This window comes from Schistocerca gregaria, chromosome 1 (assembly GCF_023897955.1).
Source record: "Schistocerca gregaria isolate iqSchGreg1 chromosome 1, iqSchGreg1.2, whole genome shotgun sequence".
Lineage (NCBI taxonomy): Eukaryota > Metazoa > Arthropoda > Insecta > Orthoptera > Acrididae > Schistocerca > Schistocerca gregaria.
Window position 1 is genome coordinate 262,463,773 of NC_064920.1, and position 9,604 is coordinate 262,473,376.

The window sequence follows — 9,604 nt, forward strand, 5'->3', positions numbered from 1 at the left end:
GATGGGACATATCATCTGCCATCCACTTCACAGTGGTTTCACAGACAAGAGCATGCTTGAGCATTACAGGAAGAGCGAAAAGTTCTATTAAAAAGTAAAACTCATGTTAGAAAAACACATGTAAAAATTTTAAGACTTTAAATAAGATTAGTTGCCTTGCCCATCACTTACAACAAAATTTGTGGGAAGAGGGGGGAGGGGGAAGCGGGCAAGAGAACTGGATGAACCAAACCGTCGGAAAGCGGAAAATGGTCTCAAACTGCTGCCTCATAACTTAGGGAGAGATCCAGGCTCTAGACAATCGTTTAAACTATTTCCCTACTCACGCCGTGTAAATTTAAAATAGAGAACATAACTGCAGACAAATCCAAGAGAAGTCTCTTGTAATAACTGGAGACACATTAAGTTCACATACAGCGTAATGAAACAATAGCTCCGAAAGCACTGTACACCGGGCGATCCATCTAAACACTGTAAACAGCCAACCGTGACAATGTCGAGTCCAATTCGTGGAGCGAATGACTCGGTCTATTTAATACCAAAGTGACACTGTGATGCTCACAGAATTTAGGCGGAAATTTGAGCAAATAATACGATGTACTTTCCGACATATGCTGCTGAACAAGACTAGTGGACAAATAATCTAGAAGCTTGTAAACAAAACTATTGGATTCGAGGAATCACTCACTTACGGATCGTAAGAACAAGACGCACTTGCGAAGATGAAAAATAAAATGATCGTATGGCATTTAATGGCCAGGATATGCTCTCCGAGGTTCGGCCGTTGCGCAGCCCCGAACCCTCCCGCGGTCAGAAAAATGGTACCGAATCCTCTCGAGCCCACAAGGGTCTGAAAAACTATGGTACTGAATCCTCCCGTTTGAAGCAGGTAGCAGTTCTAAGCGTTATGAATACTCCAAGCAGGCAAAGGAAAGCGTATGAAGTTACAGTAGAAGATGTAAAAATTGTTCGTGTGTATTGTATGTTAAAAAGTTTTATCTTTTATCTTATTGAGATAAAGTGCAGCCGGCACAGCGCCAGCGATTAAGTCCCGGTCAAGGTCACGCGCAAAGCGTGCGGAAGTGAATCAATATTTTTTTGTTTAAAACGTGGGAGGGGCAGCGGAAGAAGATAAGGAACATGGCAGAGATAATTATGTTATTGCCTATAATACAATATAAAATGTGTCAGTTTGGGAGGATTCGGTCCTGTTACCTGCTTACCTACCTGGTTTTGGGCCGCTTTACTGCAAGTCTTTTTAGTTGACGCCACTTCAGTGATGATGAAAGACACACAACACCCAGTCCCCTGTCGGGATTCGATTCCGGGCCCCCTTGCGCGGTAGGCAGTAACGCTACCGCTGCGCTACGGAGGCGGACACTTACGACGATATAAAGACGTTTTTGTAGACGTCCATGAGAGAAGGGTACAAGAAAATTAGTTTTCATGACTGTCACCCCAAATAAAATATATTTTAACATTCAAACCGTCACTCAAAGCATGTTAGCTATTCTTGCGAGTGGCTGGATGTTAATCGCTTTCTGAAAAATCAGCGGCAAGTGGAAGACCTCTACACTTTAGGTACCGGTAATAACTTATTGGCATTTAAATAACTACAGCCGCGTCAGTAATATAACTCACAAAGATAATCTGTGTTTCCGCCTTGGACTCAGTAATACCTGAATCACTTACAGAAATTGTTCGTTTTCTATGACATGGTCCATTGTTTAGTTTTTACCTGCCTGCATTTCACTGTCTGAACAGAAGTAAATCGTTTCTTATTTCTCCAGATTTTCCCGGTCAGAAATATTTCATAATATTTGACAGGAGCAGGCTTCATAGAGGTAACTCAACAGACCTGGCTAATCGACCGATATGAACAAAAAAATCAGAAAAGCATAGGGACGTTATCAATACCTACACTACGCGACAGCAACGTTTATGTTACTGGTGACAGTGCATTCAAGTGGAATTACCAAATATAGTTCCCTCAGTTCCATCACCAAAGAAGACGAAGCAAATGTTTCAGAATTCGAATCAAAAACAGCTGCTAAAATGAGCAACTTAGAACTACATGTCCACGGTGTAGCGAACCAGCTTAAATCATTTAATATAGGCAAGTCCTCCTGTCCACACTGTCTACCTGTTAGGTTCCTTTCAGAGTATGCTGATACAATACCTCCGTATTTACTATTTATACACAACCGCTCGCTCGACCTAAGATCTGTACCTAAAGACTGGAAAGCTGCATAGGTCACTCCAGCACTCAATACCCACATCACTGACGTAGATTTGCAGTAGGGTTTTGGGACGTATAATTTGCTCGAACATTACAGATTACCTAGAAGAAAACTATTGACAAATAGTCATCACGGATTCAGAAAGTATCGTTCTTGTGAAACACAACTAGCTCTCTATTCACACTAAGTAATGAGTGCTGTCGACAGGGGATCTCAGACTAATTCCATACGTCTAGGTTTTTGACACCGTTCCTCTCAAGCGCCTTGTAATCTGACTGCGAGCCTATGGAGTATCTTCTCAGTTATACGACAGAATTTGCGACTTCCTGTTTGGGAGATCACAGTTCGTAGTAATTGACGGAAAGTCGTCGATTAAAACAAGATGCCATATTTGGCATTACCAAAGGAAGGCCCCCAGCATTTTAATGTACACACACGATTTAGGAGAAAATATGAGCGTCCCTCTGAGACTATTTGCAGCCGATGTGTCGTTCACCGTTTCGTAAAGACATCGGAGCATCAAAACTAATTGAAAAATGATTCAGACGAGATATCTGTATGGTTCTAAAGGTGGTAACTGTATATAATGAAAAGTGTGAAATCATCTACGTGAGTCCTAAAAGAAAACCGCTAAATTTCGGTTGCACGATAATTCACATAAATCTGAAGGATATAAATTCAACTAAATACACTCCTGGAAATGTAAAAAAGAACACACTGACACCGGTGTGTCAGACCCATACTTGCTCCGGACACTGCGAGAGGGCTGTACAAGCAATGATCACACGCACGGCACAGCGGACACACCAGGAACCGCGGTGTTGGCCGTCGAATGGCGCTAGCTGCGCAGCATTTGTGCACCGCCGCCGTCAGTGTCAGCCAGTTTGCCGTGGCTTACGGAGCTCCATCGCTGTCTTTAACACTGGTAGCATGCCGCGACAGCGTGGACGTGAACCGTATGTGCAGTTGACGGACTTTGAGCGACGGCGTATAGTGGGCATGCGGGAGGCCGGGTGGACGTACCGCCGAATTGCTCAACACGTGGGGCGTGAGGTCTCCACAGTACATCGATGTTGTCGCCAGTGGTCGGCGGAAGGTGCACGTGCCCGTCGACCTGGGAACGGACCGCAGCGACGCACGGATGCACGCCAACACCGTAGGATCCTACGCAGTGCCGTAGGGGACCGCACCGCCACTTCCCAGCAAATTAGGGACACTGTTGCTCCTGGGGTATCGGCGAGGACCATTCGCAACCGTCTCCATGAAGCTGGGCTACGGTCCCGCACACCGTTAGGCCGTCTTCCGCTCACGCCCCAACATCGTGCAGCCCGCCTCCAGTGGTGTCGCAACAGGCGTGAATGGAGGGACGAATGGAGACGTGTCGTCTTCAGCGATGAGAGTCGCTTCTGCCTTGGTGCCAATGATGGTCGTATGCGTGTTTGGCGCCGTGCAGGTGAGCGCCACAATCAGGACTGCATACGACCGAGGCACACAGGGCCAACACCCGGCATCATGGTGTGGGGAGCGATCTCCTACACTGGCCGTACACCTCTGGTGATTGTCGAGGGGACACTGAATAGTGCACGGTACATCCAAACCGTCATCGAACCCATCGTTCTACCATTCCTAGACCGGCAAGGGAACTTGCTGTTCCAACAGGACAATGCACGTCCGCATGTATCCCGTGCCACCCAACGTGCTCTAGAAGGTGTAAGTCAACTACCCTGGCCAGCAAGATCTCCGGATCTGTCCCCCATTGAGCATGTTTGGGACTGGATGAAGCGTCGTCTCACGCGGTCTGCACGTCCAGCACGAACGCTGGTCCAACTGAGGCGCCAGGTGGAAATGGCATGGCAAGCCGTTCCACAGGACTACATCCAGCATCTCTACGATCGTCTCCATGGGAGAATAGCAGCCTGCATTGCTGCGAAAGGTTTATATACACTGTACTAGTGCCGACATTGTGCATGCTCTGTTGCCTGTGTCTATGTGCCTGTGGTTCTGTCAGTGTGATCATGTGATGTATCTGACCTCAGGAATGTGTCAATAAAGTTTCCCCTTCCTGGGACAATGAATTCTTATTTCAATTTCCAGGAGTGTACTTAGGGATTACGGCTACGAATAACTTAAACTGGAACGATGAGAAAAAAATGGCTCTGAGCACTGTAGCACTCAACATCTTAGGTCATCAGTCCCCTAGACTTATAACTACTTAAACCTAAGGACATCACCCACATCCATGCCCGAGGCAGGATTCGAACCTGCGACCGTAGCAGCAGCGCAGTTCCGGACAGCAGCGCCTAGAACCGCGTAGCCACCGCGGCCGGCGAACGATGACATAGATGATGTCGTGGGGAAAGCCAAAAAAAAGACTACATTTTATTGGCAAAATAGAAAATGCAACAGGTCTACTAAAGAGACTGCTTACACTACGTTTGTCCGTCCTCTTCTGCAGTACTGGCGCGCGGTGTGAGATCCCAAGCATATAGGATTGACGTAGAATATCAAATAAAATCCAAGAAGGACAGCTCGTTTTGTATTATCGTAAAATAGGGGAGAAAGTGTCACGAATATGGTACATGAGCTGGCGTTCTTCGTTACGACACGATCTTTACACGAAATTTCTATCACCAACTTCGTCCTCTGAATGCGAAAATATTTTGTTGGCGCCCGCCTACACAGGGAGAAATTATCTTTGTAATAAAATAATAGATATCAGAGATCGCATGCAAAGATTTAAGTGTCCCTTCTTTCTGCACGCTGTTCGAGTGAGGAAGGGTAAAGTAACAGCTTGTCGGTAGTTCGATGAACGAACTGCCAGGCACGAATTGTGAATTGCAGAGAACACATGTGGATATAGACTTTCTGACCAGTGACCTCCTCTGATCTAGACCGTAGAGTAAGAATGTCTATGGAGTGAATATTCAGATGCGCAGAAGAGAATTTCTGTTGCCAACATAAAGTGCTGCCAAAGTCACGTGACTACACATTGCCTTAGTTTTACCCTAAGGACCCTGCGGATTTTGAATGTCATTACACCGCTAGAACAGACAGATCCCATTCAGAAGTATCACAGAATTTGTACACACGATTAATAGGCATCTTAACATTTTCCCGTCGATATCTAGAGTGAATTTGGCAGAGAGCTTTGAGGAGATAAATGCAAGGTCGTTCCACTTGTTGGTGCCAGCTTTCATAGCCCAGATGTCGCAAATTTTTGCTGCAGAGTAATGGAGTGTAGCCACGGCCAGGTTTTAGATTTTGTACTGGACTTTATCGTAATGCCGAGCCATCGTTTTAAAAAAAATACCCTGCGACAACATTACGAAATGGCTTCTTAGTTATAGCGTCCCGAAAAACTTCGAATATTGAAAGGAAACATGCAGCAAATATCACACTTTTAAATATTTTTAAGGACGAAGTTCTTTTGTTTTTGCTTCCTGCTATAATCTTTTTGACTTCGTCCATCCTTAGGGAAACAATATATTAATCGCAAAAAATCGACATATAGTCTCTTATAGTAGTATAATTTTGTACTAAGGTTACTTTAAAATAAGTAAAATGACCGTGAGATCTGTATAATCCGAAGGAAATGACTCAAACTGGCACATAGTTCTCTGGCACATAGTTCTACATCTACATGATTACTGTGCAACTCACAATTAAGTGCCTGGCAGAAGGTTTATCGAATCACTTGGGAGAAACGAACTCTTAAATCTGCGAGCTCTGATTTCTTTTGTTTTCTTAAGTCGATCATTTCTCTCGATGCAGATGGGCGCCAACTAATTGTTTTAAAACACTGAGGAGAAAGCTGGTGTCAGAAATTTCATGAGAAGGTCTTTCCGCAGCGAAGAACGCTTTTGTTTTAATGACTGTCACCCCAATTCGGGTATCATATTCGTGGCACTCTCCCCCTATTTCGTGATAATACAAAACGAGCTGTTCTTCTTTGAACTTTTTCGATGTCCTCTGTCAGCCATACTTGATGCGTATCACACACCGCACAACAATACTCCAGAGGAGGACGGACAAGTGTAGCGTAGGCAGTCTCTTTAGTAGACGCGTTGCATTTTCTAAGTGTTTTGCCAATAAATCGCAATGGTTAGCTTTCCCCACAACGTCATCTATGTGATCGTTCCAATTTAAGTTTTCGTAATTGTAATCCATAAGTATTTAATTGAATGTATAACCCTTAAATTTGTGTGTTTTATCGTGTAACCGAAATTCAGCGCATTCCTTTTGGTACTCACGTAGATGATTTTACGCTTTTCATTATTTAGTCAACTGCCATTTTTCGCATCATACAGATTTCTTGTTCAAATAATTTTGCAATTGTATTTGATCCTCTAATGACTTTACGAAACGGTAAATGACAGCGTGATCTGGAAACAATCTAAGAAGGTTACTCAGGTTCTCTCCTAAATCGTTTATATAGATCAAGAACTGCAGAGGGCCTAGAACACTTCTTTGGAGAACGCCAGATATTACTTCTGTTTCACTCGATGATCTTTCGTCAATTACTATGTATCTTATCGGAGGGTGAGCATTGTACGAAATGTGTACACATCTACATCTACATTTATACTCTGTAAGCCACCCAACGGTGTGTGGCGAAGGGCACTTTACGAGCCACTGTCATCACCTCCCTTTCCTGTTCCACTCGCGTATGGTTCGCGGGAAGAACGACTGCCGGAAAGCCTCCGTGCACGCTCGAATCTCTCTAATTTTACATTCGTGATCTCCTCGGAAGGTATAAGTAGGGGGAAACAATATATTCGATACCTCATCCAGAAATGCACCCTCTCGAAACCTGGACAGCAAGCTACACCGCGATGTAGAGCGCCTCTCTTGAAGAGTCTGCCACTTGAGTTTGCTAAACATCTCCGTAACGCTATCACGCTTACCAAATAACCCTGTGACGAAACGCGCCGCTCTTCTTTGGATCTTCTCTATCTCCTCTGTCAACCCGACCTGGTTCGGATCACACACTGATGAGCAATACTCAAGTATAGGCCGAACGAGTGTTTTGTAAGCCACCTCCTTTGTTTTCTAAGGACTCTCTCAATGAATCTCAACCTGGCACCCGCCTTACCAGCAATTAATTTTATATGATCATTCTACTTCAAATCGTTCCGTACGTATACTCACAGATATTTTACAGACGTAACTGCTACCAGTGTTTGTTCCGCGTGGCTGGGAGCAGACTCCCACACTACCGAATTTATTTCACATTTGGCTCTTAAGTATATGTCCACAGAGTCCCATAAATTAGTCCTACTATATTGCCACTTTATTACAGTGTGCCTCGATATTTCTACACACGAGCGCCTCTTACTGGTATGATAACCTTACTTAAACCTCTGTGATACTACTCATCCACGAAAACTTTTTGCTCCTCTGATGAGTTTGGATTTGCATTTGTAGCAGCAAAAATTGTTCACCGTTGCTGTTACCAATAAGTAAATGTGTAAAAAAAAAAACAAAAGTGCGTTATATGAAATCCACGTTACTGTCGCAGTTTGCTGTTGGTGGCATGCACAGCTGAGTATGCTTACCCCTTAGATATTCCTACTCTGTGATCTAGATTGATTTACTTTCGTTCCTCCCTCCCCTCCCTCCTCCCCGCCCTTCAGGGGAGAATTTCACTGGCAAAATGATCCACAGCCACAGATGAGTAACAGATTCGTCACCATGATATGTTTCACAAGCTGCGACATCGTCGCGAAAAAACAGTGACCCGTATATGTAATCAGTTTCCTTTAAGTTACGCCGACCGCGGTGGTCTAGCGGTTCTAGGCGCGCAGTCCGGAACCGCGCGACTGCTACGGTCGCAGGTTCGAATCTTGCCTCGGGCATGGATGTGTGTGATGTCCTTAGGTTAATTAGGTTTAAGTAGTTCTAAGTTCTAGGGGACTGATGACCAAAGAAGTTAAGTCCCATAGTGCTCAGAGCCATTTGAACCATTTGAACCTTTAAGTTACGTCAGTGGTCACAGACTGTTCGATAACAGATTACCGGTTTCGGTCTTTAATGACCGTCATCAGATCTGTTTCATAAAAACAAAGTCCTAATGTATTGCAGCCATAGTGGCATCGTCAAATGTCAATGCTGGTACCGATTTTGCATTTAACATTTGACGGTGCCACTATGGCTGCAGTACATTAGGACTTCGTTTTTATGAAACCGATCTGATGATGGTCATTAAAGACCGAAACCGGTAATCTGTTATCGAACAGTCTGTGACCATTGACGTAAATTAAAGGAAACTGATTACGGTGATACGTCTCGACGTGTTTCCTCCAAGGAGATTTCTGTTACGGCGCGCCAGCAGTAGGCAGTGCGGAAGAACACGAGAACGTACCTGTTACGACGTCGCGACGTAGACTGGCGTGCGGCCGTCCACCTCGCTGGCCAGCTGGCGGATGCTGGCTGGCGCAGGCGGCTTATCGAATGGGAGGCGTCCTTCAGTAATTACGGGCAGCACTTGCTGTGGCCGGCTGCGGCGGCACTGCGCTGCCCTTCGCGTGTCTCTGGTGCACCTTGATCGCCGCTCGGCGGCGGGTGGGAGGCGAAATGACGGTGCCGCGCCGGGCTGGCCCGTGCGTAACCCAGCCCGCAGGTATGTTGTTTCGATGGAGCTGCCGACAGAGCCTGAACTACTGTCATTGGCTCACAAACTGCACTACTACCACGCTGAGCAACAAATTCAAAGGTGCACTTTTTTTAAAATCCTGTAATTCATCTACAGGGTGATCAAAAAGTCAGTATAAATTTTAAAACTTAATAAACCACGGAATAATGTAGATAGAGAGGTAAAAATTGGCACACATGCTTGGAATGACATGGGGTTTTATTGGAACCAAAAAAAACAAAGTTCACAAAATGTCCGACAGATGGGGGGTGAAAGATCTCTTGCGCGCGTCCTTTGGTGACGATCGTGTGCTCAGCCGCCACTATCGTCATGCTTGGCCTCCCAGGTCCCCAGACCTCAGTCCGTGCGATTATTGGCTTTGGGGTTACCTGAAGTCGCAAGCGTATCGTGATCGGCCGACATCTCTAGGGATGCTGAAAGATAACTTCCGACGCCAATGTCTCACCATAACTCCGGACGTGCTTTACAGTGCTGTTGACAACTTTTTTCCTCGACTACAGCTATTGTTGAGGAATGATGGTGGACAGATTGAGCATTTCCTGTAAATAACATCATCTTTGCTTTGTCTTACTTTGTTATGCTTACTATTGCTATTCTGATCAGATGAAGGGCCATCTGCCGGACATTTTTTGAACTTTTCTATTTTTTTGGTTCTAATAAAACCTCATGTCATTCCAAGCATGTGTGTCAATATGTACCTCCATTTCTACAT

The 9,604-nt window shown here is 45.1% G+C and overlaps 1 protein-coding gene across 2 annotated transcripts in view; it reads right to left on the reverse strand.

Moving 5' to 3' along the window:
- The window catches only part of LOC126339830 (fatty-acid amide hydrolase 2-A-like), a 168,276-nt gene extending 159,529 nt beyond the window's left edge, over positions 1–8,747 (reverse strand). For both annotated transcript variants that reach the window (XM_050001665.1, XM_050001667.1), the window contains exon 1: positions 8,602–8,747. The gene's annotated coding sequence lies outside the window, so the exon portion shown is untranslated. The remainder of the gene's footprint in view (positions 1–8,601) is intronic.
- Between the last annotated feature and the right edge of the window lie 857 nt (positions 8,748–9,604).